The sequence below is a fragment of the Epargyreus clarus genome, unplaced genomic scaffold, assembly GCF_041222505.1.
Source record: "Epargyreus clarus isolate Ecla_fem2 unplaced genomic scaffold, WU_Ecla_fem_2.2 ptg000019l, whole genome shotgun sequence".
Lineage (NCBI taxonomy): Eukaryota > Metazoa > Arthropoda > Insecta > Lepidoptera > Hesperiidae > Epargyreus > Epargyreus clarus.
In genome coordinates, this window is record NW_027332227.1 from 12,138,533 (window position 1) to 12,157,874 (window position 19,342).

At 33.9% G+C, this 19,342-nt stretch overlaps 2 protein-coding genes across 4 annotated transcripts in view; one reads left to right on the top strand and one right to left on the bottom strand.

Annotated features, from left to right (window-relative positions):
• LOC140750240 (uncharacterized) overlaps positions 1–19,342 on the bottom strand; it is a 343,727-nt gene that overhangs the window by 197,479 nt on the left and 126,906 nt on the right. The window lies entirely within an intron of this gene.
• Positions 1–19,342, top strand: part of LOC140750246 (uncharacterized) — a 281,508-nt gene that overhangs the window by 127,385 nt on the left and 134,781 nt on the right. The window contains exon 1 of one of the 3 annotated variants that reach the window (XM_073083683.1): positions 1,261–1,279. The exons of the other annotated variants lie outside the window; for them this stretch is intronic. The gene's annotated coding sequence lies outside the window, so the exon portion shown is untranslated. Of the gene's footprint in view, positions 1–1,260; positions 1,280–19,342 lie in introns of those variants that run through there. 3 annotated transcript variants of the gene reach the window in all.

A 19,342-nucleotide genomic window follows, 5' to 3' on the forward strand; every position in this document is an offset into this window, starting at 1 on the left:
AACATATTAAATTATCATAAAGGTGATTTACCTAAAATGGATTGGATGACTTTTTAAGACCTACATAGGTGGGATGTCTCTATAAAATAAGTGTACATTGTACCCCTCAAACCTGAACAGACCTCACCTCCTGCCCCTGAAGTTATAGCAAAAAATGTGTTGATATAAATACTACAATAAGCTTTCAATTACTTTCATGTACTAGTAACACAATAACCGAAACAATATTACTACTATTACTACAAGAGAGATCCTTGCATCTTTTTTTTCGTCAAATATGAATTTAAGTTAACGACACCCTCACCACAGCCATAAATTAACCTAATTCGTTTCTGTAGGTACTCAATATAAAATTATATTGAACTATTGTTCCATCTATCTCACGAAGACATCGCATGTTCCCTGTGATTACGGACCAAAGTCTTTTGATGACTTTGAAATGGGTGTTTTGCAGTCGTAATATAGGTATATTGCGTGACAATTTCGCTTACGATGACTCACTAGTTATAGGACTGATAAAAAGTGACAATTATGTTTTAAAAGAATTGTTAAAACTACTTTCGCAAGAAAATTACTACTACTAATACTAGCGCGTCGATAAGTAGAGTTTAACGTGCCGTTAACTACTTATATTTGTATCAGACTGTATTATTTCTATTGTGCTATAGGTACATAATTATGCATATTATTTGTCTACATCTGTCGATCTAATAAATATTTACTACTAGTATGATGCGCTTAACACAAGTTTCAAACATTTTGCTTATGATTTATTTTCGTTTTATATATAAATATAGGAGTAGCAGACGAGCATGCAGTCCACCTGATGGTAAGTGGCTACTGCTAACATGGCCATGTGTAATCAACCCCAGATAGGATGAGGTATTCCTAAGGTCGGACAAAGATGCACCGCTATTCCTGAGGACTAAGCTGGAACGCCTCGGAAAAATATGTCTCCCTTACCACACCCTTCAAACCAGAACACGGCAGCGTTTAACACTGCGGTTATGAGGCAAAAATAGTTGTGTTGGTGGTGCCTTCGGAGTTGAACCACAAAGGGTTTTACCACCTTTAAAGCTAGGATGTAATGACAATATCTATATTCTATACCCAGGTAAACAATAAATAAATATATAAAAATGTTCAGTTATAACTCATTTAACACAGGAGCGTGATGTGAAAATCTTTATAATATCTTTTATGATGAATAAATAATTAATTTTCCTCCAATCTTCTTTCAGGTAAGCAAAACAAGCCAATTGACATGCCGCCTCCCCACGTGAGTTAAATAGTGAAGTGTTTAAATATGTAAATAACTAATAGGAAATGGTATTGCTAAGCTAATATCATTTGTATACACCACTGACAGAATGTTTTATGAGTGAGTAGTCGGAATAATATTTTATCAGAACAATATTATCGTGCGTTGACTATTCTCGATAAGTGAGATATACGTAAGATAAATAGGAATCTGTCTTATAAATAGCGGAGTATGAAGGAAAATTGTGGTATCGTGTTATATAATATTATGTTTATCGTCCATCGCATATTTATTATTAGTACCTACTTTGTGGTTGTGTATTGTATTGAAATTTGAAAATAGAAAATTTGCAAGTTTCATTGACTTTTTTTTTCAAAATGCGTATAGTTTACTTAACGACCTATATTTAAGTTCATATTAAATGTTATATACTGATGTTGCAAATAAAAATAACTTATTAAATAAATATTACTTGTCTCAATAGATAATGTAATCTAGAATGACGGCATTTTCATTGCACCAAACATTGTAGAGACGGAACGAAAGGCGAATTAAAATCCTGACATTTTGGATTACGATCATTACTGAAACAAGTTATACATGATTTCTAGAATTTAATCCCATATTTTTTAAATTTTTAACTACTTTATGCCCATTGTACAAAAAGGACCCGATTTCTTGATATTAGAACATATTAATCTAGTAATATTAAAATCCCACTATTGGGCAACCACTAAGGTTGCAGTGTAAGTAAACTGAATAGTAAATGGCTGCTGTCTTTGTAATAGAAGTGCAATTGCGGATATTTGCATATCCTCTAGAAAATGTACTAGTAAACCTGTTTTTGTTGGAATCGTTTGAGAATTTAATCATTTGAAGGCAATTAGCCGTTTAATTTGTTTTCTAATTTGTTTATAATATCAATCGATAAATTACCTACGCACTATGTTGATATAACTTATACAAAATTATGATACTAAAGAATTATATGAACGAATACCTTATTTTAAACTTATTTATAAAACAGAAAATACATTGTTCCCTATCTACTACATAGGTACAATATTACACTAGTAAAATAATTAACTGAGAAGGGAAATTATGTAGCCTCATCATCAGCCCATCATTGTCGTACTGCTGGGCACGGGTTTCTCAGAATGAGAAGGATTAGGCCATAGTCCACCGCGCTGGCAAAGTGCGAATTGGTAGACTTCACATACCCATGAAACCAATTTTTGTAAGATTTCTTAGGTATGCAGGCACGATGTTTTCCTTGGCCGTTTAGGCAAGTGATAATTAATTTCTAATACGCACATAACTTTGAAAGATTAGAGGTGCATGCCTGGGATTTGAACCCCGGACCCCTCGATCGAGAGGCCGAGTTTCTTAATCACTAGGCTATCACTGCCTAGCAACGTAGCCTAACATCTCATAATATTATGTTAACTTTTGTCAAGCCAATTAAGCTGTAGGGCGTGCTAAAGAACGAGACCTAGATACATTGATGGTGGTAGAACCCTTTGTAGTTCAACTCCAGCGGCATCTCCGCCACACCTATTTCTGTCACATAACAACAGTGTTAAACGCTGCTGTGTTCTGGTATGACGTGTGTGATAAGGGAGACATACTTTTCCGAGGCATTCCAGCTTATACTCAGGGGTAGTGGCGCATCTGTGGCGGACCTAAGATAGGAATATCTAATCCTATCTGGAGTTGATTACAGATATCCACGGGCGAAAGTAGCCACTTACCATCAGGAGAACTGCTCGACTGCTACTTCCATATTATCCTCGTCAGTCTGGTATAAATAGCATCTATATATACCTTTAATTACCACGTATCATAGTCCCTATGTTCTGCGCCTGTTAGCTTGTCTGACATTTCCTGACAGTACACACCTCACGCACTATCAATGATCTTTACCCACGTCGCTTTTAGTTTAGCCGTTTACACGCAATCTTTATCATACACATATACCGTATATTTTAATACGGTAGAAGTTTCGTATCAATTATCAATACATAATGCTTTCTACACTCATAGTTTCACACTAGGATTCCTTGTGGTGTGGGTACAACCCAATTCATAGGAATATACCGAGATGATAAGTAAATATCCACGATCACATCTTAAACGAAAATCTGAATCATCCGTTCTCAATCCTCGTTGTGTCATACCGATATCGCAGTGCCATGTGGGTAAGTTAGTAATTACAGGGTTTATTTCATTCATATTTTTTATGTAATAGGTAACTGCTTTAAGAACAAGAAATAATCAAAATTACAAGTAGTATAGGTATAAGGTATATACTTAAATCGATGTTTTAGTTTCTTAAGTTGTAATACATATTAATCAGTATAGTATAGTCCGCTCTGAACATAGAAATGAGTCGCGTCGCCATAGCAAATTATATGACTACACCTGCTTGCAACGACTTCAGAGCGGACTAACAGTTTGGCGATGACTATACAATTTTACCAAAGTATTTTTTTTTGGTGGTGAAATAGTGGTCTACGTATTATTTTATATTTATGTACGAGTTAATTGTGAATAATGATCCTTAACTTTGAAATACCAACCCACTTACGCTAAGAGGTAATAAAAGCCTCCATCAAAATAAAAATAGTTCCATATTTCACGGCCCACCATAGGCGTGGTCACCATTTGGCAAACAAATGGCTAATACCCTGAAAGCTCTGTAAGGTCAAAGTTCATGACATGGGGACCACGAAGCACTTAAGTGATACTACTTAGTATTTTATTAAAGATAAAAATAAACGAATAGGTACACGTATATCTTTTTAAGAGAATTTGTTTTGTTAAGTTCGGTGTCTAGTAAGTTAAGTCTGATGAATAATGATTTTTTTGGCGCCCAGATGAATAGGTGGAAAAATGGGCTACCCTTTGCGGAGGGAGGTGGGAGAATGCATCCTAGCACGCCCAGGCTGCGAAGACGGTACCTGGGGAGTTTGGGGCTCCTGAAAGGACAACCCAACCCACTAAACTCCTCCTTCAAGCTTTCGTCCTAGGGGACCGTACAGCCGACATCGGATAGCGGCCTCTCATCCTGGAAACGAGAGGTGCTAGCGGTGCTCCATAGGGAGCGACCGCTGGGTTGATGACACTGAAGGTGTCAACAAAATGAAGAATGAAAAAAAATCCTACTTATATACAGTAAAGGATCAATAAATATTGTTAAACTGACAAGTTTGGAAGAAGAAAAAAGAAGGTAGCTAATTGGATCGACCGGGGAGGTACCACAGTCACACATAATTCTAACGTAAAGTAGTTTTGGTTGAAGGTGGTGGATGGATACGGGGATACCGGTTTAGGCGAAGATCTTACTCAAACGTAGCGGTTTCAAGCAAAACCCTAGTTCTAAACGGAAATGGTGACTGATATCTATGAGTGGCAGCAACCACCATGCTCAGGTAGTGACACCGTGTCGATCGAAGTTCAAAGAGATCTAGTATCGCTCAGCATACTTGCAATACCTTAGTAAATCACAATGTGATTACAATGCATCTCAAACAATGCAGGAGGGAGATGAGTAGGTATAGACCCTTTTATTCCTATCCAATTGCAGCATTCTATTCAAAGGCTAGTGCACCTATATAATGTTTAAACTGTCATACTGAGCCAATGACAATTTATACTATCTATTTACTGAGCACAGCATTAGTATGACAGTTAGATATTTATCTATGACTTAAATAGGCATATCGCCGATACGTCATATTCGTGTGACAGAGTACTAGAATATTTATCTGCCTGTCTGTCTGAAAGAACTAATTACGCTATTGAACAGATCTTGATTAAACTTTCACTATTGCATAATTTATTTCTCGAATAATGTTGTAAGTATGAAAGTAATTTATCAAAATAAAAGCAAGACAAATCACTTATTAGCAATTGTAACGGTAGACAGTTGTAAACATATTATAATTATGATTTCTAAATTTGTAGGCTTCTAGTATCTGTAGGCACTTTAGGGATTCTCTGTATCGTGCTATAGACCAGTCCAGAAACAGATCAAAATAAATTAATTAGATGTTTGTTTAAACCTGGATTGAACCCAACACTCAGTGTGACCGTTGTGCTAACAAACGCAACACAACATAGTTGCAAAAATGTAGCAAATATATCATACTACTAAGAAAATATACTATCACAAGGTTGGAGCAAGTGATTACTAAGTAAAACTAATATTTCCTCGCTCCCTACCAGTAAACAGATTTTTCCATGAATTCCTAAACGCCGCGCCTTTAATCTCGTAAAAGGCTTGAGACTTGTTGTGGATACATACTCGTATATCAGCTTGCAAGGTTTACTGCATCCTTGTTTAGTGCATATCATAACAGGTACTGTTTTATAAAAGTTAATTCTTGCTAATTTATTAGCTAAGATAAGCTGTAGGTCGATGCAAGAAACATCTTATATTGCAAAATTATATCTGTAGTGGTCTCAGGCGATTACTGGACCACTGTCCCCTAAGGGGTTAACGCCGTTGACCACCGCGTTGGCCAAGTGAAATTTAGTAGACATCCTATACCATTAAAAACTTTGTTAAGGAACTCTTAGATAAATAGGTTTTCTAGCTGTATTTTTTGTTATTTTTACTGTTATTTCTAGTGATAAATATTTGCTAATATTAAAAACATATATATAATATCATGTGTATAGTACAGATGACTTTTCATTTGCACTAAAGGTGAAGGAAAGTATGGCTCTTAAGATATTTTTTTTCCCATAAGACATACTTAGAAGTAGGTACACTGTCACTTAATACATACTTATGAAAGCTCACTTCAACCAACAAAAACAAAAGTTGTCATAGGCATGTAAAGACTGTAGAGTCTAGTCTTTCATACTGTGACCTATGCCACGATCATGCTGAAAAAATATTCGGGTCCAATAGGCAATAATGGGCAAACGATGATTGGTCCTGGAAACTGTCATTCAGCTCTCTTTAACACTGCATTTCTCTGATACTTTTTACGGCTACGAGCCAGTACTCTTAGTATGAGTTTTTACGTTTTTACAAAAATGACTGTTTTTGTATTTGTTTACGCATTTCCCATACCTTTCCAATCAGTTTTGATACAGTCCGTTAGGGGCAATGAATGGAAATGTATAGGTAAAGGGTACAGAAAAGGTGCATTGTAGGTAATCTTCATAATGATTAGTATTCTATCATTAGTTCTTAAGTTGTCAAGTAAAAAATATGACTGTCAGAATTTTAAACGACAGAAATATATTTGAAAGGGCATTGCGAGAATTGTTAAAATCCGACGCAGCATGGAGTCTGGTGCTGTGTTTAAATTGTCGTATGTAAAGAGGTTCTCAAACTGTTAACTTTTAATTATGTTCGTATATTTGCATCTTAAGTATTGTATCATAGCTTTAGCTTTAATATAGTAATTAAAGTTAGTGATACGAAATTTTCTATCTTAACCTGGATTTAAGATATTTTTTATTTTTTGTACTGTTGTATTTATAAAGAACTTATTTTTATTAAAAATGCCTTATTTTTTAATTCAAATTAATAATGATTGAAATAGACAAATCTCCCTACCGGGGAGAGGTCTGTATATAGTAGTAATTTAAATAGGATCTTAGATAGATGATTTATATGGACTAATATTTTCAAACCTTAGTTTATCTCTCAGGTTGAGAACCACTGATCTATCGGCGCTAGCTTTTTGCACCCGTACGTGGCCAGACTGAATTAGAACGGCTGTAATTTAATTCGTAACAAAAAGACGAAATGTTTCGTACATGGTTAGTTTTTTGTGTGTTTTAGCCGTTATTGCCTGTCGGCTGATCTAAGATTTATTCAAGCGGTCAAGTTACTATGGTAATTTAATATCGTATTGAATACGACATTTTGCATAAAACACTTGATTTGTGTATTCGTGTTAAATTGATGCTTCTTTTCTGTTTTCTATTGGAAACAAATTAGGTACGTATACTTTTGTAGTGTTGCGTACGTGCCCTTAATTATGTCTTTAAAAATATATACAAGATCCTAAAAGGGTTAACGATATAGAAAACTATAACATGGTATAGATTTTTATATGGGTGCCTGCGCTATTAAAATTAATTCTTGGTAGCAAAACATATTTCCCTATCGCGCTTGAAGGTATTAAATCAACTTTGTTAAAATTTAATAAAATAATAAATTGTCAAATTTAATTATTACTATCGCGATTGAAGTATTAAATCAACATTGTTAAAATTTAATAAAATAATAAATTAGTAAATTAAATTTATTATTTTATTTATTTTTTCACAATTTTAACTTTGTTAACATTAATTTAAAGATGCACATTGCCTGCACATTGACTCAAAATAACTTCCTCTACTTGAACTCTGTTTAAAATAAGCAATAATATTACAACGTACATCGTCTTAATTACATATGTTTTTGTCGCGTTTTATTATCAACACGTATATGTAAATTACATGTAATCCTTTGTGAACCTGCTATAACAATAGGTATACATTTCCTGTAATGGATAACTTTTATACACGCAATTTTGACTTTTAAGTTCTTCGAAATAAAAGCATACGAGGCGACACCGTGAGTCGCAAATATAGCGGCTGACTTTAATATTAAAAACTTATTTTCTTTAATACAACTCGCATACAATTAAACTGACTGTTTACTTGAGCCTTTGTTGATTTTTTACAGTTACATTACTTTGCCATCATTAAGATATAATTGCTTTATCAAGTTGAATGCTGATCCCATTCTTAAGCCGGTTGGTACTTGAGAAATGTCACTTGTTGAGAGGTTAACCCTGAGATTTCCAATTTGTGCCAATGTAATGGATTAGTCACAAAAAGTAAATTTTTACGTTTAAGATTATGGTTTAAGTATAAAATATTGTTATAGATAATTTAGAAAATTTATATTGTAATTTAGAAGACTCGTGATAATTAATGTTAGCTATGAAACGGGAATAAATCTTCTTTTTTTAAAAGTAAAGTACTAAGGAATTTGTCAAAAAAAATCATTTTAAAAATACAAGAAGAAATGACACAAATTAAAGTCGCCATTTTGATTTTTAGAACTTTGAGAGACACGCAGTTTTATTCGACTAGTTTTACCAAGTGAAAAAAATAGGCCAAGTGTATGTCAACCTAACATACTGAGAGTTTCGTACTATTCAATGTTCAACAGCCTTAGAAGTAAACGCAACGCGAAAATTTGAACTGTCTACCTATTACGGTTTAATAGACAAAGAAAATAATCACGGAACCCTAAAGTGTCACCTAATATTTCTAAATCTATTAAGCTCCGTGAAAAACAACCCTCCTGTCGCATTAAGGTAAAAACCAACTGACCTTGTAGAAAATCCGCATAAGCTTGTGTCTTTGACCGGTCAACAACTGAAATACAGTATCGTGAAATTTAATGCTACAGTATATATTTTATGGTTATACTAATCGTTGCATGATTAATAGCTTTCGTGTTATCGTGATTTATTTTGTAACAAAATACAAAATCTCATTTTTATTGTGTGATTGAACTTAAGTTTATGGTTAAGGTCAACTATAACATACGCGAGTATAGAATAATGACTCGTTTAAATAAATACTGTAATCTTAAATGGCAACATTTGTATTTATTCATAATATAAATTACAGACGAGCGTGCAGTCCACGTAATGGTAAGTGGGTACTGCCGCCCATGGACATCTGTGATCTACCCCAGATAAGGTTAGAATCCTACTTGAGATAGGCCACAAATGCACCGCTGCCCTCTGAAAACTAAGCTGGAATAGCTCAGAAAAGTATGTGTCCCTTTCTACACCCTTCTAATCAGAATACAACAGCCCTTAACACTGCTATTATTAGGCAGAAATAGATGTGGCGGTAGTTCTGCCGGAGTCGAACCATAAAGGATTCCACCACCTTTTTATTACCCGATCGCAAGTTATGGCTAAAGAGTGAGAGGTAAAGAGAAATTCTGATAATTTGTGTTACAATATTTATTGCAGCAATTTATAACACTTTATCTTAGTTCGGGATAGTGTTTTGCTGGTTTATAGGCTAGCTGTAACCCTTTATACCCCAATGATGACAACGGATCGACAGCTTAATGAGTATGTAAGCCCGAGTGAAAGTCACTAGCGGTCACCCATTTTACTCCTCATCGCACCTGAGTTTAGTTAACTTTGTGGATCGGTTTAGATATATCTGTACACTATGCGCTATGTGCTATGACCGGTTAGAATAGATAACTTCTTTCCTTTGGAAAAATCACGTTAACCAGTTTACCACATTTAATATTATGTATACGCTTATATTCGTTTCAAAGTAAAACTAAAACTTGTTTTGAACGTAAAGGTTACAAAGTATCCAATAATACAGCAAGATTACTATCTATTACTACTATTATTAACTTGTTTATCTCTGATTATTCGCTTTCATGCGTAATAAACAATCCAGATTAAATCAGTATTCCTATATTATCTTAAGCTAGCCTAAGTGCTATGAGTTTAATTGCACTTAAGGACACAGGATTAAAAATAAACGCTGATAAAAACATTGTTAATATAGAAAATCGCTATCTTAACTTTCAAGAATATTCTAGAATGTATAGTATGTATAGTATAGTAGTGTTGTCTGCCTAATAACAGCAGTGTTAGGCGCTGCTGTTCTGGTTTAAAGCGTTTGCTAAGGATATTTTACCGAAGCGTTTCAGCTTAGTCATAGGGGTAACGGTGCATCTGCGGTCGACCATAGGTAAGAATCTGATCTTATCTGTGATCGATTACAGAAGTTCTTGGGCGGCAGTAGCCACTTCAGGTGAACTGCATGCTCCTCTGCTTCTCCTATATTATAATAATAACATTATACTAAAAAAAAAAACATTATTCTTCACAGTCGGGTAGAAAAAGAAAAAATAATAGGTTATAGTCAGAAGACTCATTGTACTTATTATCGTTTTATATCGACTGACAGAAAAATATCGTAACATAAATTAACTAATAATTCTTTCAGTCTCGAGGATTACAAAAGCTTGAAAATAATCCCTAAAAGCTCGAACGTTGCATTCATCTGCAGTTTAATCAGTTTCGCTTTAAGCTATTGTCTTCATTAATGCAAGCTTTGAATAATTAACACAGCTAAAATAAATCTTCCGGCTTTTTTAGAGGTTATGCAACTACTTATTTTTAAACATTGTTAATAAGATTAACGTTAAGATTTAATTATTCTCATACTCAATTAACTATTAAAATAACGTCATTCAATATATATTGAAGATTATTTCAATAAAAGCTAGAACAGCTTTTGCCGCTTACTCATAATGACTAAGCATATCATGGGTTTTTCATGAAAGGGGAGGCATGACTCTGTATGATACTATTGATGCCTAGACACACACAATAATAAAGTTTACTGATAAATTTAATTGTAATTCAATTCTCTCCCATTAAAAAGTAAAATTTAAAAAGAAGCCAAGTTAAATTGTGTGATTATGTGTGGTTGTCGAATTCATTAACAAAAGAATTAAGATCTAAATGGATGCCAAGTCCTGCAGATAATCTTGAAATGTAGTTACGGAAATATACAATGTTCTAAACAAATATAAAATTTCATGTTTCTCGCAAATAGTAGCGAGAATTTTCGCTATTTTTTAATAAAACTTCTTATATTTTATGTTTAAATATTGACAGAAAGCATTTAACGTTGGGTGTGGTTAACCACAATCTTATCGCATTTAATAGAAATAAATGATTTATTTCTATCGTATTAAAACACTAAGACAATATTTACAGTTTAAACATCATACGCAGTAAATACTTATACCTCGAACATGTATCATTGATAAGACGACAGCTATCTCAGCTTAATACCTTATTTGTTTAAAATAAGTGCTAGGATTATGCCCCTTAATACCACGGCTTAACATGAAATGCAATATCGCACTTCACAGGCGTCTTACCACGCCATTACTCAAATATTTATTGTATTGGTTGCCGATATTCTGATACAAATCGATATGCGTTAAAATCCCGTCAAAATCGATAGCCGTTTCCGTAATTAACCAAAACAAAAAGATAGGCAGACAATTTTCAATGACTGTCATTTTGTTATAAGTACGTATATACGAGACTTTCATATGGATTTAGTAAAAAGCTGATATTTTAACATTACCAACAGACACTGTTTACCTATTTCATTGTATATTTTTAAATATTAGCAATAAGTAGTAGATAAAACAATTAATTAAACATTCATAAACTCGAGTTCAAAACAGTATATTTTTATTTTTCTTTATAACTGTTTAAGATAAGGTAATATAATTATGTTAAATTTTAATTACGTTACTATTGAAAATTTTATTTCTACCCTTTCCAGACGCTTTCATAATTATTTCGTTACTTATTTTCGTTGCATTTCTTTGCTACCTCAAATGATTTCGCAAAATATTAGTTAAATTTGTTACTGCAACTTCACCATCATAATTTTTAAAAAGGTTTTTGTGAGTTCATAAAGTATTTTGGTAGCACATACCTAAAGCAAGATTGTACAATAAATCTTCAAAATAATAACATTATGTTATTTTTTGCGATTTGATTCTGATGGCGAACATTCAAACTTCATTACAAAAATGCTTAACGTTGTAATTTATTTAATCTTTTCGAATTACGTATAGTAATGTATTTGTCTTTCAATATAAGTGTTATGGTGAAAGTTTTCTTAGAATCCATTAGCTGTAGGTAATTTCGAAATATTGACAATGAGCCACCAGCATTCAATAGATTGCAAAAAATAAACCATTTGTTTTTTTTTTATAATATAGGAGTAGCAGACGACCATGCAGTCTACCTGATGGTAAGTGCCGCCGATGGACATCTGCAATCAACCCCAGATAGGATTAGATATTCCTACCTGAGGTAGGGCATAGATGTGCCGCTACCTCTGAGGACTAAGCTGGAACGCTTCGGAAAAGTATGTCTCCCTTACCACACCCTTCAAACCGGAACACAGCAGCGCCTAACACTGCTGTTATTAGGTAGAAATAGGTGTGGCGGTGGTGCCGCCGGAGTCGAACCACAAAGGGTTCTACCACCTTCAAAGACATTAAGTATTTGTAAAAAAAAACCTTTATGCATGTATAATTGTATAGCCTTATATATATTATCTTGCTATTCATTATGGCATTCCCACAAAAGTTAAAAAGCAAAATTACAGAAAATTTGCCATTCTGAAGATTTTAATGAGGCTTCCTTTGTCCCAGTCACTATGAAAGGGGAAACGTAGGACTTTGAAGCTGTTACCCTGTATTATATCACGTTGGTGTATTTTCCATGGAAAATGTTTATTTATTTAAAATTACTCATTATTTTTATTTCTATTTTATTTTATCTCACAGAAATGAATATATTTCTGAAAGATAAAATAAATATAATATTCTTAACTGAAGTTTATGTTTATCGAATTCATATTTTATATTAGTCTAAGATTTTACTTTTAAAATCAAATTTCTACCGCAGTACAAAGCTCATGCTTATTTACGTTAAATACTTATTATTTTATTTATCACTCAGCATAAATTTAGCATTTTATATTTACATACATTATGACATTGATGTATCACATGTGCATACAGTCTACCGGATAGTTAGTGGTTACTGGTTCTTATTAAAATCTAGAACTAATTCCATATGACATGGGGCTCTCAAAAAAGGTGCAAAAAAATCGCGGCCAAAGCCGGCGATGCATTGGTAACTCCTCTGGTGTTGCAAATGTCCACAGGCGCGTTGACTGCTTTCCATCAGTCACAACTCACAACAACTCTTAAGGACTAATATATAAAAGTAAATCGTTTATTAAATAACAAAAACAAAATTTTACTTGCGGTTTCTCGCAAATTACTGGTTTGAATAATGTGTTTTTAATAACTTAACAGGAAACATTTTTAGGTTTTTTAGGTTTATTTTTATAAATACTTTTTTGTCTTTGGCGCCGTAGTACAATCGTCAAATTGGTATAGGCACGGAGTAAAATTACAAAGTACGGTTTTCCTTAACAACAATTAAGGACAAGTTTCACTAACGGTAGATAACGTGAAGCGATATACATAAATGCATTGTAAAGACGTATTAAGACGTAAAACTCACGATTACCTTTGCTTAGTGTTACCATTCTCGTAGAATAAGAAAATATCGCTGTTTCTAAAAAAATAACAAAATAAATCTTGGTATATTCGTTAGGATAGGAAAATATTTATTTTTAGTCGGTATTATGAAATGTCTGCCATAACATTGATACACATACCATCAATGTCCCTCTCGTAGGTACAATATCATAGATATCATCTGGATGTCCTTCACCATTAATGCCTATACCTAATGATGAATCAATTTATAATATGGGCATAAACCTGCAAAGAAATCTGGTATAGTATAGTATATACATCTTTAGCGTTTATCGTTTATCGCACAGAAAATACAGGTCTGTGGTTTATCGCATGCGTTGACACATTGGTAGTGAGACAAGGTATTAATTGCAGTATTATTGTTTCTTTAAGGATGATAAGATATTTATAAACAACTGGGCCTTTGCGGACAAGGTTAGCATATCAATTGAGTTCAATAAAAGGAAATAATTTTACTATTGAGCTTGGGAAATTCAGATCGTCAATAATTTCTGTTACAAGCAACAACGTTTCTTGATTTTTTTTAATTATTTCGAGATACTCAATGTCAATTATAATTACAAGTAATACCTATAATAAGTATTTTTTAAACAATTAATTTTATGCTTGTGAAAATTATAGGTTCTCTGAGATATGTTTTAAAAACTATTATTACTAAATTATTACGTAAATTAAAGTAAGAAAGATAATGAAGTTGGAAGTCAATTTGGTAGTCTTTTGCACTGTGTTTGGATTATTTGGATTTTACTATTTAAATCCATTGTAGAGTATATTAAGTAACGTGTAAAGGAAGGTTGAAAGGGGTATAGTAAAGCGTCAAGTGCGGTCAAGAGTTTATTGGGTGACCGCTAGAGGCTAAATCATGCGTGTTTCCGCGGTTCGGAAGGCTCATTACGTTACGTTAACCCATCTGTCCCCTTTCTCATAAAAGATAATCGTCTGTTTCTACTTCATCCTAAAGGAACAGCGGGCCTGCCCGAAAAGCCAATATATTCGCGTACACGACAAGCAAATATTTACGTTTAACACTTTTAAATTAAAATGTTGTTCAGTCACCAAATTACATTTTTGTTGACTTTCTAGGTGGTTGGGTTTTTATTTTTTTAACTTTCTGTTTAACCGTTAGAACGTAGGGGATTAGTCTTATGGCATTAAAAATTTTGTTAAAAGCTCAAACCAGCGGTATCTCCAATAACCAACTATTACGACAACTGAAAACGAAAACTGAGCGGTTTTTTTAAAACTGGGGAAGACCTGAAGTCTCTACCTCAAATGGATATACGTCATACAAATAAATCAATGTAAACAGTAATAATCCCCACATTATTTTGGAATCGAGGCACGCGTTAAACGTTCAACATGAATATTAAACATCTGAATATTTATTGAACGTTTTAATGTTTAAATATCTTAAAATCTGCGGTTTTCCCTGATAACACATTTACTTCCTGCAAGTAACGCATGACTTAAACTTTGTTGTAGTGACGTATGATGTCGTTCGTAGAACCTCATAAATACTGTAGATTTAATGTATTAGTCAATACTAAGCTTTAGACTAAGGAAAGAGGAAAATGAAATCACGTTGTACCCGTATCATGCATATGAATTTGTAGACTGTATGGTCTGGAAACCCGTCATCAAATCTTTTTGTTTATTATAAGGAATGAAACGCTAATGTGTTATTATTTAAAGAGCAAAGCAAGTCATACTCAGATGACATTTTTTACGCTCATAACCTCTAGCTAGGATTCCGTTTCGGGATCCCATTAATAAATAGAAAGTAAAACGTCTAGATGTCGTTGGTAATTTAACCTGGGGATTGAAACTAGAACCTTTGTTTCATAGTGCTACGGCGATTGCCCTACTGTCTCGTACATACTAACGTAGGCTTTAGAGACAATAATTGGTGATCAAATGTTAGTAGGATTTTTACACAACTACGAAATGGTGCTTGATGGATTTTAGCGTATACGAGGTGTCGTTGGATTCGTCTTAAATTGTGATAGCATAACATGGGCTATATTTTTAAACAGTCGATTTGTTTCTTTTATAATATTTCTTTAGTAATATCACTTGTGGTAGTGTTTTGCCATATTCAGTTTTACTAAACATCTTATTGCATTATGCAACACATAAACTAATTGTGGTTGGAACACTTAAGAATATTTTAAAGAGTATATGACTAAGATCACGCCGTGATTATTATCGTGGGTCATGGCGTCGCGATGGCGTCATTCGTGTCAAATCAGCGGGAAAAATAGTGTTTTGAATCTTACATATACCTTTTAATGCGATCAATTTAATGTATTGGTTGTTTAAAATGGAAGTACTTTTATGTATTCAACATGTCTTTCAGAATTACACCTTATTAGGAGGGTTATAAGCTATTTGATCACAAGTTGTCAGCGTCTCTGGTAAGCATCAATCCTTCGAAAAAAAGATCATAGGAACGCCCGAAGGACCCGACTTCGCCCGGGTCGCGGGCCCCGCTTTGAGCTTTTACTCTTGCCACCCGCAACCCCGGAAGCCCCTTTTTAGTTTCCTATTACGACAAACAGGAGATTCTGTAGCACTATTTTGGTCCTGGCGAACTACAGGGACACTTAAGAAGGTCCAATTTCTCAGCGCGCATCACAAATTCGTACATAGCGTAAAAGAAATCGGGCTTCGATAAATGCGATGAAACGCATCTACCCGTCCGTGCCTCACGTCGCTTCCGTATGATCTATGAAATGAAGTCAAAAGTATTTAATTTGTATCAACTCACGGAGGCACTTGCAAAGTGTCAATTATATATATTTTCTATACTAACGGATCATAACACGAGCTCAACTGAAAATATATTTTTTTTTATAATATAAGAGTAGCAGACGAGCATGCAGTCCACCTGATGGTAAATGGCTACTGCCGCCCATGGACTACTGAAATCAACCCCAGATAGGATTAGGTATTCCTACCTGAGGTCGGCCACAGAAGCGCCGCTACCCCTGAGGACTAAACTGGAACGCCTCGGAAAAGTCTATCTCCCGGAAGTCGGAAAATATGATGCACCTATAAATAGTAACCGCTAACGACAAAGTCTCACAAAGTCTTTTCAAGGGCACTTCAACAAACAAATCCAGTTGTTATCATCAAAGTCTTTTGAACGGTAAAACACAAAAGAAAAGAGTTATCACAGCAAAGACTACGATAACTGGTCAATGGACACAATTGATAAACATAAGTGACAATTTCCATCGATCAGAATTGCATTGGTTTTCGATACGAAGAAAGTGTGTCATGAGGTTTTCCACATTAGATTAGATAGCTGGTTGTACTAGTTCTTGGTTGTACCGATTTCCTTATTATGCAACATTTAGACGATTACATTACAAGCGATTTTAAAATAAGGAAGTTATTATTTTGATGCATATGTCTTTTATAATATTCTAGCTGACCTGGCAAGCGTTGTGTCGCCATATAAATAAAAAATGTTAAGGGTGAACCACCCTTATCACTTAGGGGTATGAAACCTCAGTAACCTTACCATGAGTTTTTACGTTTCGACAAATATGACTGTTTTGGTATTTGTTTACGTATTTGCCCATACAAAATCCAATCAGCGCCCCTAGCGGATTGTATTAGAACTATAGTGTCAGTAACGTAACATTCAATGTCTTAATTGACAAAATGGCGCTTTATGTTTTGTCTCTCTTTTTTGCGAACATGTGAGGCAGACAAAAAGACTTGAGCACTTACTTATTGTTACGTTTACTCAGTCTACTGAAGCAAACGGAACAGAATAATGGATTGAGAAAACGTAACGTAAAATTGTTCGATGTTTTGAAAACTAATGGTAAGGGCGCTACGGCACTAAGGCGGGATTTTTTTCAGAACCATTTTTTTACAGCATCTCTACTATTTCGTTACTTTTGAACCCATCTTCCTCCTCTCAATATAGCTCTAACAACGCCCATCGATACAACACATTTTCCAATTCTAGTACAATGTTTATGAAAATACAGTTTCCTTTGAAACTTGAGTACAGTTTATTTAATCAACAGTAATCTTGATACTTATTACTTACGCAACGTTATTGATACGTCAATCCTTGCGGCACCGAGTTTATCTAATTACTTCTAGGAATTGCATTTAAACTCAAACCAGTCTATAAGTAGGTATGTTCAATAACCGCAAAATCTTAGATACCTACCTTATTTTAGCTTAGCTATGTTCTGTAATCATTCATTTCTGTCTGTAAATCACTTTATGGGCCGTTCTACTTTACGTAAAATTACATCATTAAATTGAATGTAGAGACATATAATAATAAAATTATATAGGCTAGGTGTAATACATATTGCCATTTAACTTCCTATTATTTATGGTTTAAATTTTACACTTTTATAATAGTAATATCTGAGTAAGAGTCGACGCATGTAGGTAGTAAAATAATTATTTTACTTATATTTCGACACAAAAAATTCGTCTCAATATGCGTAAAACTATTTTTATATCACGGCGTGCGTAAATTCACGTTTTACGCACGCTTCGCGTGCGCAAAACCCCCATTTCCGACCCCGTAATATAAAATTTTATACAACACGCGGACGAAAAATGTTTTTCTGACTCGTGTGATTGCAGTCCTCGCCTGCGGCTCGGCCTGCAAACTCACACTTGTCAGAAAAAAATTTTTCGTCCTCGTATTGTAATGTACTATTTTATAAGCTTAAGGGGTAAGGAATGCTTCTATCATGAAGTGTAAACCTAGTATAATTTTATTCATAAAAATATGTATTTACTTACAATATTGTATTGAAACTAAAATAAAATGAGACTAAACTAACATATTTATCATCAAATCATCAAAGTAGGATTACAACCATCCTCAGCACTATTAATATGGTTCCATCATCCGAATATTTTGAACATCACTTACTATAATAATTGCAATATTTTTAAGCAACTACTCGTAAGCGACTAGAAGGCAAAATTCTAGTATACTCTTCTTCCAAACTTGTTTAGTATAGCATAATTTATAGAAACATAATGATTCATTTACATATAACTTTTAATGAACTGTTTATTATTATATAATATCATGATGACATCATAATACCCATCCTTTTGACTTTGAGACTACCTGATTAAATTCTGAGAAATCAAAAGCTGTTAAAATAATTTGGGGCACGAATAAAGAGTAATATTATTTACATTGATAGGTCTACACGATCGTTGCAAAAATGACGTAAGTCAGTATTTTTCTCATCATCCTTCGTACGAATAACTATAATTTTGGGCGTGGTACGTATTCAGTTTTTATTGTAGTCGATGTGTGACAGTTTTATTACGGCTGTCATTGCGATGAGAACTGCGTAGAGTCGTTTATTGTAATTGTGTTGCTGAAGTCAAATAAGGGGAAATTATGTAATTTGTTCTTTATATACTGAGGAAAACTAAGTCGATCAGTAAACAATACACAATATGCTTTAGATGACAGTCTGGCAGCGGATCAAATTCTGGATCCTCCTTAATCAAAAGCTTATCTAAGCCAATATTAGTGATGATTCGTTAAACGGTTTAGAAGTATTCTGCCGTATTAGACGAAGTAAATAAAATAAAAGCCTTATCCATGAGGCGCATGAGATCGGTAAAAACTGCAGTTATGGACAACTGACCATTGGGCATGCAAGGAACGCATGCTCATTTGCTATTTCAATCCTTTAAAAAATGTATAAAAAGACAAATATGCCTCGTACTGTACATGCTATCATGGTGATTGGTCAAACGGTAACGAACTTTATAAATCATCATGCATGTCAACACACTTCGTATATTAGAAACAATGAAGAAGATATCATATAAAACCTCTTCATGAAAAACCTTTCACGGTGATCGGTTAAATAGTATCAGTCTATAACTCA